At 41.6% G+C, this 18433-nt stretch overlaps 1 protein-coding gene across 2 annotated transcripts in view; it reads left to right on the forward strand.

The window, feature by feature from the left end:
• LOC132955702 (C-terminal-binding protein 2) overlaps positions 1–18433 on the forward strand; it is a 103274-nt gene that overhangs the window by 24584 nt on the left and 60257 nt on the right. The window lies entirely within an intron of this gene.

Here is an 18433-nt window from a genome sequence, read left to right on the forward strand (position 1 = left end):
ATTTATTTAATTACAGCAGTGCAGAGCCAGAACAGACATCCAGTACAACACTGGTGTTTAAAACCGAAAAGCTACTTTTAAGTAATGATTGACTCTCTCCCCCCCCCCCCCCCCCCCAATTAACATCTCACTGAATACTCCTGCTCATTAGATTCACAAAGAGGTGCTTTGAATTAACAACCCTGCATGTCCTTGTTGTTTTTGTAAGCGGGAAAACATGGGTACTTTTCCAAAGTCACCTGATACTGCTCAGTTTTCTGCTCGTCGGTTATTCTTTTGGAGTATCGGCTTCGCATTCTGGTTCCCATGAGGCCGCTGGTTCCTCACTTTCATTAAAGTTGTTTGCAGAGTCTCTCAGCTTCGTCGCCTCATAAAACAAACTGCTATGATGAAAATAACTTAAAACCACACCAACCCGACGTTACTCCCTTGTTTTATTAGCACACTCAAACACAGACGCACACACATACGCAACAAAACGCTGTGTTTGTTGAGGTCCTAATGAGTCCCAGTAGCTGCGGTTTGATTTTTTTCCCTCCTAATTTGACATGCTTCACTTGGGCTGGGTCTCACTCGCTCCGCAGACCTCAAATCCTCCATGCAGAGGCCTAATGAATCTTCTCCATGTACACAAACAAAGGACAAACAAAACAAGCGGGAAACAGTTGCTTTCTTGAGCTTCTAATTGTCCCAAACACGTCAATCAATCACTGCAGCTTGCTTGAATTCACTCCTCATGCTCACAAAAGAGTTATTAGTCACCCTTGAGAGCAAATCAATCTTCAGATTCCCCGGTATTACTCTTAAATATGAGGATTTGTCTGGAGTTCACTTTCCTTTTGCTTCAACTGCCGTTATACTTTCTGCTTAGGAAGGTGACATGAAGAACAATGAGTCGGGCCATGCGGGTCTCCCAGGGCTCTCCATGTTGGGTTTCAGCCGTAATTGAATTGGGGGCTTTTGCTGCCCACAGAAGACGCTGTGAGTGAATTGTCTCGGATAGTTTATAGGGTAATAAAGTCCCTCCACACCAACACCTGCCAGCTGCGCTCCGCTTTGACCAAAACAGTCCATTTAATACCTCCTGCTGTGCACCTGCAGCCCACCCATAACGGCCAGCTCACGCCTTAGTCACACCAACAACAGAGCCGATATCTGTATCTCTCGCTGTCTGCTGGACGCTTTTGAAAGTTCTGAGATCGCACTAATCCAAATCTTGACTCAATTAGCCCTGCATTGTTGACACTGTCTGCAGGTTAGGATGCCATATCTCAAGCCAAATGCAATAACTGCTGCCTTTTTCACTTATCTGAGCTCCTCATCTGCTTGCCTCAGTCGCTTGTGAGCTTTGAAAAGTGCTTCCTCTTCTCTTCACAGCCGCTCCAAACAACTTTCTGTCTCCGTTAAAAAGGAGCGGCTGAGTGGGTGACGAGTAGGCGGACAAATGGAAGCATCGGCGATCAAATCTGAGACCGGTATTAGTCACAAAAAGAGTCCTTTATACAGTCTGTATTTGCTTAGGTTAGGTGTCAGATTTGAGATTTAGTCTGTCTGTAATGTGCAAACCCGATGAATAATGGTAATTACATCTCAGACAAAACTCTGCACTTTTAAAATGCTATTATTGTCCAAGCACGCATCTTGTGTCTGCTTTTGCGGCCAGCTTTCCGTTTTTTTATTATTATGGAATCGTGCATTAACTGGAGTCAGCAGTTTTCTGCGCTGCAATCTCATTACATTTACAAGGAAGGGATGGAGAGCAACAAAAAAAATTAATTGGAGGCATGCGACAGTTAGGACAGGAGCCTGGGCAAGGGCGGAATAAATCAGAGGTCAGTTTGACACTTTAACGGCGCTGGGGAGAGGGAGAAGTGGTTAACTTTAATGGGAGGAGATAGAAATGTTGAGTTACTTTATTTTCCCCCCTCTTCCTCCCTCCTCGCCATGCACAAGCACTCATCCCAACCCCTTCCCCCTCATCAGCTGAGCCCCTCACCCCTGCACTATTTAGACTCAGCGTGATATATAGAGTTAATTCAGACCCTCTCCACACAATAATTCATGCATTTCATGCATTTAATGCCTTGCAGACGCAGCGCAGGGAAGACTTGTTAATTTTCCTGCACACACACACACACACACACACGCGCACACACACACACACCTCTGTGCTGACTATCAACTCCTCTACACAGCATCCCCACCCCTTTCTCCTCCTCCTCTTTGCCCTCCACCACCTTCTTGTATTTTTTTCCATTACTTTGCAATTTAATTTGGCTAAAAGAGGGTCCACTCCCAGCAGTATTTCCTGCAGCATCAGGTTTCTTCTGCTTTAGAAAAAACAAACAAGTTTATCTTGGTTACAAAGACCCACTTTCTCCCCCCTCCCCTAAACTGGACTCTCACCTCCTGGGCCTTCTGGTCACGTCCTGCCCTCACCCCCTTCACCAAGTTCACTAAGGTCATCCCCACAAGGAGAGGATCCCCCCAACCTCCCCCGCTGACTTAAGCCTTGTGCTTTTATAATTGGGGGGAAATACTGGCTAGTAAAGCAACCAGTGAAGTGGCTTGTGTGGGGTAATGGGGCCCTGCTCTCCATGCACTTGATTTAATCCGGGCAGACCTCTGTGTGTGTGTGTGTGTGTGTGTGTGTGTGTGTGTGTGTGTGTGTGTGTGTGTGTGTGTGTGTGTGTGTATTCTTGGGGGATTGTTGTATGCTTGTGGGAGCAGATGGAAAGAGGTCAAACGAGAGACATTATGAGTTCTTTTTTAACACAGTTTACACAACGTAGCTTAAACAAGGTGCTGCAATGATTAGGTTTTTTTAAATTCTTAAATCTGTGAGGTTAAAAATGCCCAATTTGTTCAGAGACGGTTTTTAGAGATCAAGTTAATGACTTCAGTGTGCATTTCTCGTACAAGAATATTCATTGAAGCTCAACTGATGCGTCTGTCAACTCTGAGATTATTGGGACAATATCACTTAGAATGTTTTACAATCCGCACTGATGTCATGTAAAAAAAATTTTTTTATAATCGGTAATCCAGAAAGCAGTGCTTAGAGTAGTTTTTACAGCTGCACACACTTCCACTTATTTGTTTTTACAATACTCTCAGCACTCTCTGCCGCACATGTAGCAGTACAGCACAGCCGGATAGATAATGGTGCACACAAGAAGAACTTTCTTAGATTAAGAAAGCAGCCTTCTGACTTCCTTATAGTCAGATTTGTGCAAAATGAGGACGTAAAAAAAAAATGTTGACATTTAGCATGCTAACACAACAATGCAGCGCAAGTTGTTTTGGTTTCATGCTGGTGCTCAAGGGCGACATCTGCTGGATCAAAAAAATCGCATTTAAAGCCTTTAACTATATTTGCATCCATGCACTGGTATTATAAGACTACAATAGTTCAACTCAGTGACATACATGTACCATGTCAGCTGTGACCAGGAAAACGTGAAGTCTGGATGTAATGATAAATTGCAGTGAAAGACATGTGGCGTTAAACATGCATATCATCGAAGTAATAGTTGATGCTTAACGGCGTGCTCCTAAAGCACAAACAGAAACCAGCAGAGACAGGCAACAGTAAATCTCACATCACATCATTTGCTAGCCCGGTTAGCCCACGTTGTTATGATGACACCAGAGCGGTGAAGATTAGCCAGCTAATAACAAAAGCAGTGACTCGAGATTTTGCTCCCATTAAGTTATGTGGAAGGAGAAGGCTTATCGAGCTGATGGCGTTTGTCAGATTTCAAACCACCGTGATGGGGAACAACAGCTACGAGAAAAGATGTCTGAGGGAAGCGCAGCAGAATTGATCAGGGCTGATTTGAACGAGTCGATAAAGTGCCTGTAAATACAGACTACTATTGTTGAGTAAATTGTTGACTAGTATTGTATAAGGTAAAGAGGCTGAAACAGATAATTTTTTTCAATTTTAACCGTTAACCGTGTAATTAATCACAATGGAAATAATGATGAGCATATTCAAATGAAAACAAAATGTAGTTACAGACATTAGGCTCCAGCAATTCAATCAAGTCATCTGGAATTACAAGTGCAGCTCAAGCAGAAAGGCCTAATTAACCTCAATCTGATACAATAACCCTCTTTCTCCCCTACATTTGTAACTCTCAGTTCAAACACATGGCAGGGCTCCGTTTCTTTTTCAGTGGCAAGCTCGAGTTTTTGCAGAGTTTCAGACACCTTGGCTCAGAGCAGCCAGCCAAAGATAAACTGTGAAATGCATTTTCCCTGCGGGCCTCGAACACAACAAGGAAAAAGTTGAAGCCGTCACCTCAACTCCTGCATGGAAACTATCTCATGCAGAAGTTAGCAGAGAGGTCTGGTTTGTTCGTGGTCTGGCAGAGTTGCCAACCACATTGTTTTCATTTATTTATTTTATTCAAGTTGGCGAGGTAGAGGTGAGGTTTTTTTAAAATCTCTGTAGCAGTGGGAGGTGGGGGGAAAAAAGGAGGTCACATTTGTTGGCAGTGCTGTTGGAGTGCGCTGATACGAGTATGAGGGCTTTGTGTCAGGGAGACATTTTGTGGCAGGCAGGAGAGAAAACCCAACGCTGTGACAAGGGCTTTTCTCCTCTTTAAAAGGCGTGGCGACCCTCATGACCCGCTGGGTTGAAATGGAGGCCACTGCTGATTCACAAGCCCTGATTGACGAGGGGGAGAAGTTTCTGACTGTAGCCGTTTCACGAACAAAAACAACAAAAAACAAAAGAAGATATCGGATTTTTTTAGTTTGTGTTTGTTTGTTTGGCGTTTCTGTCAGGATTGTCCATCGCTGCTGCTCAGACAACACAACTGACCTAAACCCCAAGGCGGTCAGTGAGCCTTCAGTGTGGATACAATCCCATGATTCATCCTTTTTCATGGCATTTTCTCCCCCGTTGTGAAGGGGCGATGTACTGTCAGAGAGGAGATCTCTTTCTGCTGTTCTATACACACATGCACGCACGCACGCACACACACTCTCTCTCTCTCTTACACACACAGCTTTGTGTCGCTTATTCACACATGACCATGGACTTTAATGCATTTAAATGGCCTATCTCATACAGCACTGGTATTATCCAACACGTTCAGCAGTTGGCAGATAAAGCTGATGACATTATATTCATATTAATGTTTTTTTTATTAGCCTCCTTTGATGTGCAGATTGTTGATAAAATTGTGCTTTGATTGCTCTTTGAGAGAAGACTCTGAACTGCAACAGACGGCAGCTTGTAGAGCAAAGATTGCAGAGTTTCTCTTCAGTTAGTTAGTGCGCGCTTTAACGATAAGTGGATAAAGTGATTGATAACCAAGTCATTATTTGTCACTTATCAGAGCAGTATGGCTCCCCAAACTGAAATGTGAGTATCTTCTGCTTTTCTTGGTTGATTATTTTTGGGGGGTTTTCAGTTGGGCTACACAATAAATCACTTCATTTCATTGTTATCGCGATACGAGTTTGTAATAAACCTATCGCAAAAGTCTGAATTTACTGCAATAGATGAGAAAACTCTTTTATATGTAACCAAACAATGCTTTCTCACTTATGCAATTTACGTAGTGGAGGGAGGCCGCGGTATAATGGCCATTCTTTCACTCCATTTTATAAAAGCCTAAACTAGCTATCTGCCACCCTCAGATTAATTGGTGCCAATCTAGTGGTAAAAAAAAAAAAAAAAAAAACGACTTTGAGGGGATTTATTTTAAATTCAGGAGGGAGATCTTGCAACAGTGATATTGTGTAAAACATGAGGGAAAGATAGAAACTGTGAGTAATAGGAATATGCACTCTTTTAAAAATGTGTTTACATATTGAACAATGTGATCACACATTGCATAAATATATATTACTCATGTTGTGCAGGCTTATCACTTAGAACTAGTCATCAAGATTATTTTAATCGGTTTAGAAAAATAATAAGTAGCAGCAGCCGAAAGGCCTTGTCAAATGGAAAGCCGTTTGAAAAACACATGGCTGACATGCAGGAAAACCTTAATGGATAAAGCAATGAAACAAACAAGAATTAGATGCTTGTAGTACATGGAACATTGAAGCCATTACTTACACTCATGCTTTATGGCACGTTTAAAAGTGCTGAGTAAGTCCTGTTAACTACAGATTTGAATCTTGGAGAAACCAAGCCTCCTTCATCATGTGGTCACAACATTTTTGACATATGAATCTAAGGCAAAGGAGGCTTGGGAATTGTTTCAGAGGCTAGTGATGGTCGCAAAACCTCAGTTATTTGTCACCTGTCTGTATATAGGACTGCAGTTGTTGCATTAAAAACATCATCGAGCCTCAGTAAAGCTGCATGTGGAGCTAATGTTGTAAAAAGTGATTAAAGTTTCACATAGATGCCCCTGATTTGTTTCCCCTTAGTCCTAAAAATGCAGCACCAGCAGAAAACACAGCGACGGTGCAGAGATTGCATTTGTCTGAGAAAATTACCCCGACTGCATGCTTGATGATCTGTAGGAAAAAAATAAACTCACACTGAAGGTACAAAAAAAACACTGAGTTTAGTTGTTAAATACACATTAACAGAGTGCTTGCAGCATTGTGGAGATGCAGGGACGCGCTCCATCTTTGCAAAGAGATTCTACATCCCAGCTCTAATCAATTCAGGTGGGGCAGCATTATCAGTGGAGCTGCCACCGGAGCTGCGCTGCACAATAACTCAAGGAGGGCATCTGAGAAGTGTGTGAGTTTGATCCTGTGCCAGGGTGATGAATAGCTGTTTTTTCTCTTTTGTTGCCCATCAGCACTTTTATTCTGCAGTTAATCCAGCAGGCTCACACTGTAATTTTTCACCTTGCTGCATGATTATGTGTGTTTGTGTGTGTGTGCGTGTGTGTGTGCTTCCGTATCTTGCTGTCAGGGGTAGGACTCTCTGTCTTTCGTATAAACACAAACACCTGCATTGGAGGTTGATTTAAAGGTGTGTGTGTGTGTGTGTGTGTGTGTGTGTAAACAGATAGGATTGACATCTTGTGAAAAGTTAGTGAGGAGTGGGAGCCTTATATAACATGTCAGCAGGAGCCTGTCGGGAGGGGGGCGCTTGTTAGTGGGGTGTGTCAGGTGTTAAAGGGATTGTCATGTTGTTGCAGATAGTGCTGTTCAGCTGCTTGATTTACTGCACCGATGGAGGTGATTCTTTCTGCTCGGACCTCCTCTGGCTGAAACCATGACCACACTGAGCCGGTTAAATATGAAAACTCATCTCTTTCTCTTCCTTTCCCTTCTGCCAAGACTAAATTACTGTGTCCACATGTAGAAAATAATCTTTTTGCAAATGCTCTGCAGAGAGGATAAAATGAACAGCTTTACTTTTTAGTGAAGACTAACTTAAAACTTTGCAAAAAGAAAAACAGCTTGTAGCTTAAAATCCTTCACATCCCTAAGACTTGTAAAAGCTAGGCAAGTGAATACATCACAATAAATGATGTGCATATTTGATTTTTGTCATAATGAAACAATCAAATTTTGGTAAATAAAACCAAAAACTTCTAAATGTAATGTCTGAATGTCATTACATTAAACAATCATTTAATTGAAATCTTGACATTTTTTAAAAGTGTGCATTGTTTTAGTATTTTAAATACCTTTTTCTATGGGCAGAGTTGAAAGGTGTTTTGATGGTTTCATCAGCAATAGAAAGTAAAGCCCGACGGATTAATTGGCCAGACGATAATATCGGCTGATATTAGAATAACCAGTGACTACAGGTATCGGCTAATTTTTATTCATCACAGATATGCGCCAATTTTACTAAATTTATTCACCAGCCAAATAGCATTTAATTTGAGTATTGTTGTATTACACTAACAGTTGTCTTTCTGGCTGTCACTGGCAGAGTGTACTATACGGATTATAACAACCATTCTCACTCTCCAGAGTGTCAAGCAGTGATGCATGTAAATGCGCAGTTACCTTCCACTTAAGTGACCATCTTGTCTACATTGTACTGTATATTTTCCACAAGTGTTTGATAACTGCATTTGAGGGACCAATGTGATAAGTGTGTATATCTATATCTATCTATTTCTACAGACCAAATAGAGATCTAAGAAAGACATCGGACGATATATAGGTATCGGATTTTTTCTTTCTTTAACATCGGAATCATCCCCTAAAATCCTTTAATGGTCCCAAAAATTCCATAGTGGTCGGGCCCTTATAGAAAGCTGTAAATTTGTTGGTGTTTTACTTTCATTTGATGTCATTTCCTATCTTCAGGTATTTCACGTCCCTTCAATCTGAATTAAGATTTATAAATTAAGCTGTAACTATTATGGTGTTTATTTTAACTCAATTAATTAAACAAAAGTAGAAAGGAAAAAAAACTTTTTTTGCAATTGACAAAATTATGTGTTCCTCTTTGTTGAATCAAAATGTAAGATAGCATAGGGAGCATGAGAGATTGTTTTAGGGAGTCAGACAATAAGCACACCTGACCAAACGTTGGCTGTGCTGGCAGAAGAGTTATCTCACATTCTGAAAGACCTATTCAGATATGTTTGTTTAACGTAGACCCAATCTCAGTATCCACATTTTGTCCTTGTGTTAGATCTCTCACAGCAGACAGGTTACATCTTGACTACAGAGTAACGGTTAACGAGGCGTAAGAGGAATGACCTTATATTCTGTACTCGGCTTTTGACCGCCACAGAACATCCCCACCTCTTCTTCCTTCTGCTCCTCATGTTTCTTAGACCCGCTCTGATTAGGGACTTGGGGGTCCTTGTGGTCATATTTTAATGCATGCTTGAGCACTGGAGCCTCCTCTTCATCCTCTCGCTTGCCACATCTCCTCGCGGTGGAAGGGCTAGCATTCCTCCAGAGAGCTGTTCTACATACGGCGGACAAGGAGCACAGCTTCGCGCGAAAGCCTGCTGAGACTCCACACCATTTATCTCTCAGCTGCAAGGTTGGGCCAGGACTAATTGACTGAGCTATGTGTGTGTAATAGATGTGTGTGTGTGTGTGTGTGTGTGTGTGTGTGTGTGTGTGTGTGTGTGTGTCTGTGTGTCTGTGTGTGTCTGTGTGTGTGTGTCTGTGTGTGTGTGTGTGTGTCAGTCCCTTGAAGCCTGGCGCATTAGTAGAGCCTGAGATGATAGGATGTGGTAAAAAGAGAGGGAGGCCAGCCTTGTATTGTGAGCCCATCAGAGGAGGCTCATATAAAAAGCTCTCCTGTAAAAGTCAGTTATTGCTCCGGCTCTCCAAAATTCAGCCGCTTAAACTTTGCTCAGGGAGCAGACGGACCACACAGAGAAGCTGCTTCAAAGAAATATTCTGGTCTAGGAAAATGTGGGTCTTTTTTCTTTTCTTCTAGATTTGCCTGCAAGTACAAACACAGATAATACCCTCCTCATCAAAGTAGAGACTTCTTTTAAGAACATGTCAAAATCACTACACCAAAGTCGGTTGGTTGGTGAAAGGAACACGATTGGTTAGCTGATGTTCAGGTCTGCCACCAGTTAGTCTATCAAACGGTGGTCAGGTAAAAAGACTCCAAAACAACCAAGTCATGAGTGGAATAGTTGCAGGGGGGGGTAAAAAGCTGCAGAGTCCCTCCAGAATCTGATCCTCAGCTATTGTATGTGTTGAAAATATCTGTAGTACTGGATGAGTCTTCCCTTTTAAGGAAGGTGGCCTTGTTGGTCACATATTGTTGTTTGTTGTGGATAGATCAAATTCTAATTCTTTATTTGTCAGAAAGATGGGCAATTCCAAGGCACACAGAGCAGTAAATAGAGACTCTACGGTGTCTAAAAACAGGTCTGAGGATGTTTTGCAGACATTGATTTGCCTTTTCCATGGGTTCTTAATTTCCAGTAGTCCGCTGAAAAGGTCTAGACAAGCACAGGTTCAAGTACAACGCTTTTGAAAAGGGTGTGTTGGGCTTGAGTTAATAGAACATATGTTTTCTGCAACATTAGCAAAACATCTCACCCATCTTTTCTTTTACTCGTTAGTCAGATAGTGAACAGTTACAAACTAAGTCAACAGGGGCGTAGCCAGAATTTTTAACCTGGGGTGTTGCATGACATTTTTGGGCACACGCACATAAAATTAATTATTTAGTAGCTCAGACACTAAGATGTATGTGCAAAGTTTTTATTTACAACTGAAAGTGCAACCATTAGCCAGTTGAATACAGCCAGAGAAGTTGATCTCTACTTAAGTCCCACCTCTGATTAGGCAAATAGCCAATCATAGTCTTGGATTTTGGGGTGGCATCTGGGGTGGCCAATCAGATCAGGTCCACCCCTCTGGATACGCCCCTGTTGGTTAACGCCAAGATCAGTTTAATGAAAACATTTTTGAACCAGGGGCGTGACAATAATGTACTAAGTGGAAGTAAATATTCAGTCGTCTTGCTTGTTTTTCTGTCAGATTGAAAACCAATACCACTTATCTTGTGCTGTAAGCATTGTCACTACCATGTCAAGGCTTTGTGCAAATTTAAATAAGAGGCACAATATTTTAATTGTGAGTCATTGACTTGTGGCTTTGGAGAATCTTTGGTCGAGGCAGCCACCCCAAACCAACCCACTTTATTTCCTTAATCTTTGACAACATCTTCGTACTTAACCATCATTTCAGTAACAACAAAATCCAAGCAGGGCAGATCAGAGGTGAACCGCGGTAATGATCCTTTAAAATGTGATTAATAGTTTTGAATTTTACTATTACCTTTCGTTTATTCTTTAACATTATCCAGGCCAATCTGGAAGTTTATTTAATAGTGATTATCTGACTGTTTATGGTTCTGCCATGTCTTTCTTCTTTCCAGTGATGCTGATCCTTATGTTCCCAGTAATTATCATGGTTAGTACAGTGTTGTGACCGAAAGGATTGATGGCCAAAACCTAGGAAAATGAGACAATCTGGAATAATTATATTTAAGTGTTTGTGCCTGTTCAAGTTCCTCTCCTCGTGTAGTTCAGCTCAAACCTTGCGCTCTCTCTCTCTCTCTCTCTCTCTGTTCCTCTCACCACTCTGCTCTGGACTTTATCAACACATTGTTTAACTTGGCCCCCTCCCAATGTAAGCCCAAGTACAGCACGGAGTTGGCCGTCTCAGTGTCCATAGGGAGAGGGCTGAGCAGTGTGTGTGTACGTGTGTGTATTTGTGGGCACCTCATTCTCCTGGACCAGGAAGCTTTGAATCATGCTGGCTCTTCCTGGAAGGACCCAGAGGGAGCCGGGGCCGAGCAGGCTGGACCCATGCAGGCTGTCTGAACCTGAGCCTGGCCTTCTGCTGACACCGAGCTCGGGCTTTACCTCACCATTTGGAGAAGAGGCCACGCCCTCCCTGTGCTCAGAAGGTTGGCGCGCTGCGGGCGTTTTCCTGCACTGGGAAGTGTTTTCAGCTTTGGCTCACAATGATAACCTCAGCCTCTGGAACTTTGAAAAACAAGAATTTATTGATTGAATTTAAATAGCACAAGGTGGGCTACAGTTGCTTAGATTTCAAGCGCTGCGTGTTTGTATATTCCGAGATGAAAATTTTCATTACCGATGCAACAAGTTCAACAATTCTGCAGTTTGAAAGCATTCACTTTTCTCTCGCCGAGCTAAATATATTTGTGTCAAGCTGTCACCTTCCTACGCTGTCACAGGCTTTCGTTCAGTTCATGGAAATCACACTCTCCCCTGCCTGCAGGGCTGACGATCTGGCCATGTAAGCTGATATTAATAGTAGAGCCGGGCTGGTGCTGCAGGGTGTCCACACCTTCCTGTTTTCTCTGTCTTTGCTCTGGCCCCGTGCTGACAGATTTACCTCTGAAGGAACTCCGGCATCTGAAAGGGAAAAACGGCCTCCATTGTTCAAATGGGGCTGGAGTGGAAAGAAAACACAGGCTCTTTAAGGAAAATAACAAGGGGGTAATAATAGGTCGCAATATCAATCTTATAAACAACCTTGTCATTGAGACTTATGTTTGTTTTTTTACAGGATGGACATTTTTTTCCAAGTTAAAGTTGCCTCTTCGGGTAAAAGTGTGGCTTGAGGAGTTAACTTCCACCAGTACTCTCTGAAAAGACTTGCAAAGCTGCAGAGTTTGATAGCAATCAGCTGTTAGAGGGATAGATCATTCTGTGCTTTTTCCCCCCTCCTGCACACTGTCAGATAACTTTAACAGTTGTCTCCCCCTCACTATTTTTTTTTCCGTGTCAAACTCCGCAGGGAAATTAAGTCAGCAGGAGAAGTAACTGCTTAAGTTATCCAAACGCCATCTTAAAGCGCGTGTTTTTAGAGTCTTGGCGAGGATTAGCGCAGAACTCACATTGAGATGTTACATCAAGATTCAAAGAGGTTGTAGCTTCAGCTGGGAAAGATAAATACACACTTCAGACTTCATCTAAAATCTCTCCTGGATGAGATATGATTTGGCGTCTTACTAAAAATAACCTGTTAGATAATCGTAATCTTTGTCCAGCAGTCCATCCAATACAGATAAAAAACATCCTCTCACTGACTGTGCTTGAACTTCAAAACTAAACTCCGCACAATGAGTCAAAGCACAGTTTGTACAAAAAACATCCAGCTCTGTCCAAATATATTTGGATTTTATTCCATCTGATCAAAAGGAAAAATCTGTGTTCCACTGGAGCAGTGATTTTTAGGTTTTCTCCACAAAAAAATAATGATGATAATGATACGTTTTATTTAAAGGCGCCTTTCAAAGCACTCAAGGTCACAAAGCAGAGATAAAACATGGAACAATACATCGCTATAATTAACATTAAAAGACACATTGACAGAGTGTGTAAAATCATATGGGGTTAGATTGGCTGTAAAGGATTGTTGTACCGTATTAGGTTTAAAAAAACATCTAAATCAAAAGACCTTCTCCATCTTATCCTACCTCGCACTCCTGTTTGTAGCTTTAACTGTGAGTCATATTATTTTGGTGTTGTGTTAAGAGCCACAGCAGCTGTTGTTTTTCATCTTAATTATAAGACAAATGTTGAAGTCAGCTTAGATACTCCAAAGTGCTGTGATGGATTCATTCTTGTGCCAATCTTGTACAGTTTCTAACATATGTTTTTTTTTATTATGGATGCTTGATTATAAAAAAAAAAAAATAGTATCATGACTCCTGCTGCGTCGAGAGTCGGACTTTTGAAAAAGGGTAACGCAAGCAGTAAATGACTAACATTGGATTACAGCTTTGTCATTGAAATTTGACTACTGTATGGAAATGTATTTTCATAGCTCCTTCACACGATCCATCCATCCATCCGCTTTTCCCGTTTGGGGTCGCGGGCGGCTGGAGCTGATCCCAGCTGTCATTTGGTGAGAGGAGGGGTTGACTCTGTTAGCCAGTCAATCACAGGGCTGATATAGAGACAGACAACCAGCCACACTCACATTTACACCTACAGTCAAATGTAGAGTCACCAATTAATCAAACAAGAATGTCTTTGGACTGTGAGAGGAAGCCGGAGTACCCAGAGGGAACCCAAGCATGCACGGGGAGAACATGCAAACTCCAATCAGAGAGAGGATTCGCAACAGGAACCTCCTCGCTGTGCAGCCTCCTTCACCCTTGAAAACAAAAAATTCTGCATTCTCTGCGGGTTTGACTCCCAGCTTTTGCCCTTTGATGCATGTCTAGCTCACTCCTCCCACATGTCCTGTTTGTATTCCGCTGTTCATCTAGCGGTGGGAATCACAGCGTAACTCGAGCAATGATACGATATGATGCATGATATGTGGCCCACAATAACTATAACAGAGGAGTCTTGAAGTATTGTCACAGTGACTCAAATAGGCAGGGTAATCTATTTTCTTATGATTAAAATATTGGTATTTGGCACCAGCCTTTTGATAATTATGCCACAAGAGTCGGGACGATATATTGTCATAAACGTTTTTTTCACCTCTAAAAAGACCCAAAAGATGAAAAACAACATCTGTTTTCTGTCCTGTCATCCGATCCCTGTCAATGCAGCATGGATTTGAAGAATTCTTTTTGACAGATAATTTCATAAATTTGCTCAAGAAAAAAATAATCTGTAGGATTGCATATGTTTAACAGAGAAATTATCCTTAAAAAAATGCCACTGTAGGTATTCCTTGCACCAAACCTAACATAAATCTCTTCTATTTTTTAATACATAGAACTTAAAACTAAGTTTCAATTGATTCTAGATCGAAGAGAATATATGAACTACCTAAAAATGGCTATTTCTATCTTCATTTGACCTGAATGTTAACCCTTCACACAGACATTTGGGGCTGTGAGCTGACCTCTTAAAGAATAAGATTCACAAATGGTTGAAAGCTTTGACCTACAGTTTGCTCTTTAGCTGCAGATACCTGTACATACTCCTGCTTAAATAAGTCGATAAAAAAAGCCCTTAATATCTCTTATCTGCACCAGTCGCCTTAGTAAAAACTCTCTTATATATCTCTGTGCATTGATGTGTTCCCACCCTTGGGATAGCAGAACCGCCAGGTGAGAAATATAACCTTGTGATGTGGATTGAGAACATGTAGAGTATGGATTTTCCTGGATTTATCCTTCACTTTAATGTAGCATTGAGGAAATCTAGGCCTACATTAAGCTATTCCCTGCAGTATTGTGAGTTAACTGACACCTTTGGAAAAGCTATTGCACATTAAATATCTTTTCTAAATGTCAGAACCTGCACTGTGAAGCCTCAGAGTAAGAGTCTCCCCCTTCAGCAGTGAGCTGGAGGCTTCACTCGCACTGCCTCACATCCTTAGAAAGCCGAGTCTTAGTGGAGCAGACCCGAAGGCTTAATGTCAGCAAATTAATTATGGATTCACCCAATTAGTTCACAAACTACACTGTGTTCGAGGGAAAGTGATCATTCCCCCAAATGACTTGTCTCTTCAGTCTTTTTCCCCAGTGTGCATTGTGTCTCTCTCAGAACTGTGTGTGAGTGGGCTCTTGCATGTGTGAAGCGACACGCAGCAGGCAGGTAGCCTGACCTTTTTAATTATTCAATCTCTCTAACTCATCCTCTGACGCCTTCGCTCTGTCTCCAGTTTGGCTTTTTAACAATCTCCCTCACCCTGTCCAAACATATTTCAATCTGTGTAAAACATAAGGGAACTGGTCTTAAAGCTATTCCGAATCGCACAGAGCTGTGTCGACACATGAAGTGAAACTGTGATGAGTTTTTTTTTTTTTTTCTATGTGAGATTGCCTCATATCTGTCGGCCTCCTCCTGAAAGTGTCTAATAAAGTAAGTAATCACTGCTTTCTAATGAGATCCTGTCAGGGGCGATGCTGGAATCTGTTTACCAAACCAAGTTATTTTCTTATTTCGACAAAGTCAATTAATCACAACGGAGACGATTCTGTTAGTGTTGTCCTCCCAATAGGAAGATGGATTGCAACAAGGCTGGTGTCATCATTACATTTCATCCAATTACAAGATGATGCTGTTGCAAATTAATTTAATTAGACTTTTGGTTTTGCACATTCTCCTGTGGTTAGAGACACAATGTTGGGTGGAGGCTGAAATTAGGCCTGAAACTAATGATTGTTTTCCTCATTGATTTCTCTCAAGATAACTTTTCCGATGAATTGCTGTTGAATGAATACAATTTCAAAATAAAACAAAACAATCCCACTATCAGAGCCGAAAGTGGAACTGACTCTACCAGCTGTGGCTCAGTGCTACAGTCGGTCATCTCTCAATCCTAAGGTTGGGTGTTTGAATCCCCGGCTCCTGCAGGCACATGTTGAAGAAGTGTCTTTGGGCAAGTCACTGAACCCCAAATAACTCCAGCTGCTACCACAGATGTGTGAATGCATGTGAATAGAATTGTACAAATGATAGACACTTAACATAGCAGCCTCTGCCATCAGTGTGTGAATGTGCTGAAATGAAGTGTAAAAGCCCTTTAAGTAGTCAGAAGACTAGAAAAGTGCTCCAAGTCCTTTTACCATAAAACAATCATGGAAGCAAATCCTCTTAATTGCTTAGCTAAGCATAAAGAGTCAAAAAAAAGCTATGAAAGCTCAGTCTTAAGAACGAATTCCCGGGAAGCATCTTTTCTGAATTTTACGAGTAAACACTTTATCTTGTTTATTTTTTACATCAGCCTTACTGTTAAAATATATTGTTCTCTGGGTTGTGTTGTCTTTCAAACTTTACGCTAGGCTAAGCTTACTGTCTATTGGTTCCAGTTTTATATCTCTTGATAGTGCTATTGATCTTCTCATCTTATTTTTTGCACGAAAAGACGAAAAAAAAAATTCTTGAAAATGTTATACTGCTCCTTTAACTGGAATAATAAGCAATTTGAGTTGGTTAATTTTCAGTCTACTCACTCTTCATTTCTGCCCTTAAAGAAACCTTTACTCTGTGTGTGTTTGTCTTTATCCATTGTGCTGTGTTAAACTCAGACTGACGCCCCCCCCCCCCCCCCCCCCCCCCCCCCCCCCCTCCTCCTTTGCGGACAGTTCTCTGACTGGGATCTGTGTTTGTTGCTGACATTGAACAGAGTTTGTGGATGGTGATTGTGCTCACAGCGCAGCTGTCCTTGGGAGACCGGCTCTCTCAGATATAGATTCCTACATTTAATGTCTTGGCCTCTCTCACACAAATGTTTCTCTTTCAATGAGCTGTGGCCCTGCAGGCAGGGAGTTTTATCGATCATCTGACTTTTAATGCCTCTTAAATATTAAGATTCATGTATATGACCTTTGTGTTTGGATTGAGAGTGCAAAGTCCCTTCCTAAATACCCTTTCATGCCCTGCTGGCTGCACTGCGGGCTTTGTAACAGTTTTTCTTTCAAACTATGGGAGAGTGGGTCCCAGTTTAATCTTTTAAATAAAAGCATTGGGGTCATGGAGGGAAGTTTTACACTAACTTTTTGGACCGCTCTCTCCTTATATCTAGCCTAGAAAATGAATGCAGGAGATAAGAAGTGGGAGATGAATTGTGGAAGGTTTGCCCTCTGTGTGGGTCTTGTTATCCTCTCAGAGCACTCTTTTCCCCTACTTTCCTCCTTCTCTGTCACTCTCACTCTTTAAGTTACACACACACAGTAACACACAAGCAGACGGCTCTGGAAGAGCGCCCGGTGATTGATGACTGTGTGTGAGAGACCTCAGAGGCAGCGCACTACAGAGAGATGGACAGATGAAAAGGGAGGAGGAGGGACAGGGAGAAGAAGTGAAATGAATCAAGTAACAGGGTGAGGCCTTCCAGCAGCCTGTTAACAGACTGGAGACGGAGTTCTGCCTTGTTGGAAAGAAACTGTGGATGTGTCCTGCTCAGTGTAGCTTCCTCATGTCGAAAATGGTCCTTTCTGACTACACTAAACACAGCAGAAAAAAAGACATATATGCAAACGCTGTTAAAGGGGCTGTTTATTACTTTTGTTTGTGATTTTGCCATCTGTGTGTGATGGTTTCCCTTTTTATAATAGGGTATTCACGCTTGCATAAAACTCCTTAATTAGTATTTATTTTGTAGCTATGTGTGGTTAGCTTATATTTGTCCTAACTTATAAAACTATTTGTCCATTTTAATCGAAGGGTCTGAAAGAGCACTTTCTTTGCTCTATATGTGTACCTCAAGTGTGTTGGGTGTGTATGGTCCAAGATGTGTGATTGTGACAAATCACACCGAAGACTGGTAAAGAGTCCCATCCAAATCTACCACCTTGATTCTTCCAAAGATAAAAGATGGTGGTTGTTCTCTCTTACTAAGCTCTTGCTCCGTTGTCTTCCCTTTCCTCTCGTTCTTCTAATTTGTGACTCCAAAGAAAACTTCAAGTACTCTGAGTTCACTCTGATGCTTTCTGGTAGAAAGAGATGTCAGCACTTTTCTGAGAGGAGAGGCGCCTCTGGCTCAGGTCCTGGACCAGTGCGATTGCTGCACTTGAGATTTCAATGGAACATTTAATTCCTTTTGTGCTGCAATGATACAGCAAGATGCTCATGCTCATAATGTTGCACTGAAAGAATGCCCCATTTGTTTTCTTACAAAGATGCATGCGGTGATACTGTGTTCATGTCTTTGTTAAGTAAAACTTTGAACCAACTTGAATTTCTCTGTTACCTCTTCTATCCCAAATAGAGAAAATCTGATCAAAATAATGTATTAATAAACTGTTTTTGCTTTGAAATGTGGTCTTCTAGTTGACATTGTGTTGTAGTGAATTGACACTATAATGTAAAGAGGTGTAAGTGAGATATTGTGCTCCCCTCTGAGTAGATTTTAACTACCCTCTATTGGCCTGAATGTGTCATTACACAACAGACTGTCAACCTTCAGGTGCAGCACATCCACACACTATCATCATTTTGTCATCTGACGATTCCCTCACACAACATCTATCAGCCTCTTTTACATCTACTTAGATCAACTTTTGTCATGTGAATAAGCTTTTCTTTGCTCGCTTTCTTGAAATGGC

Source organism: Labrus mixtus, chromosome 21 (assembly GCF_963584025.1).
Source record: "Labrus mixtus chromosome 21, fLabMix1.1, whole genome shotgun sequence".
Lineage (NCBI taxonomy): Eukaryota > Metazoa > Chordata > Actinopteri > Labriformes > Labridae > Labrus > Labrus mixtus.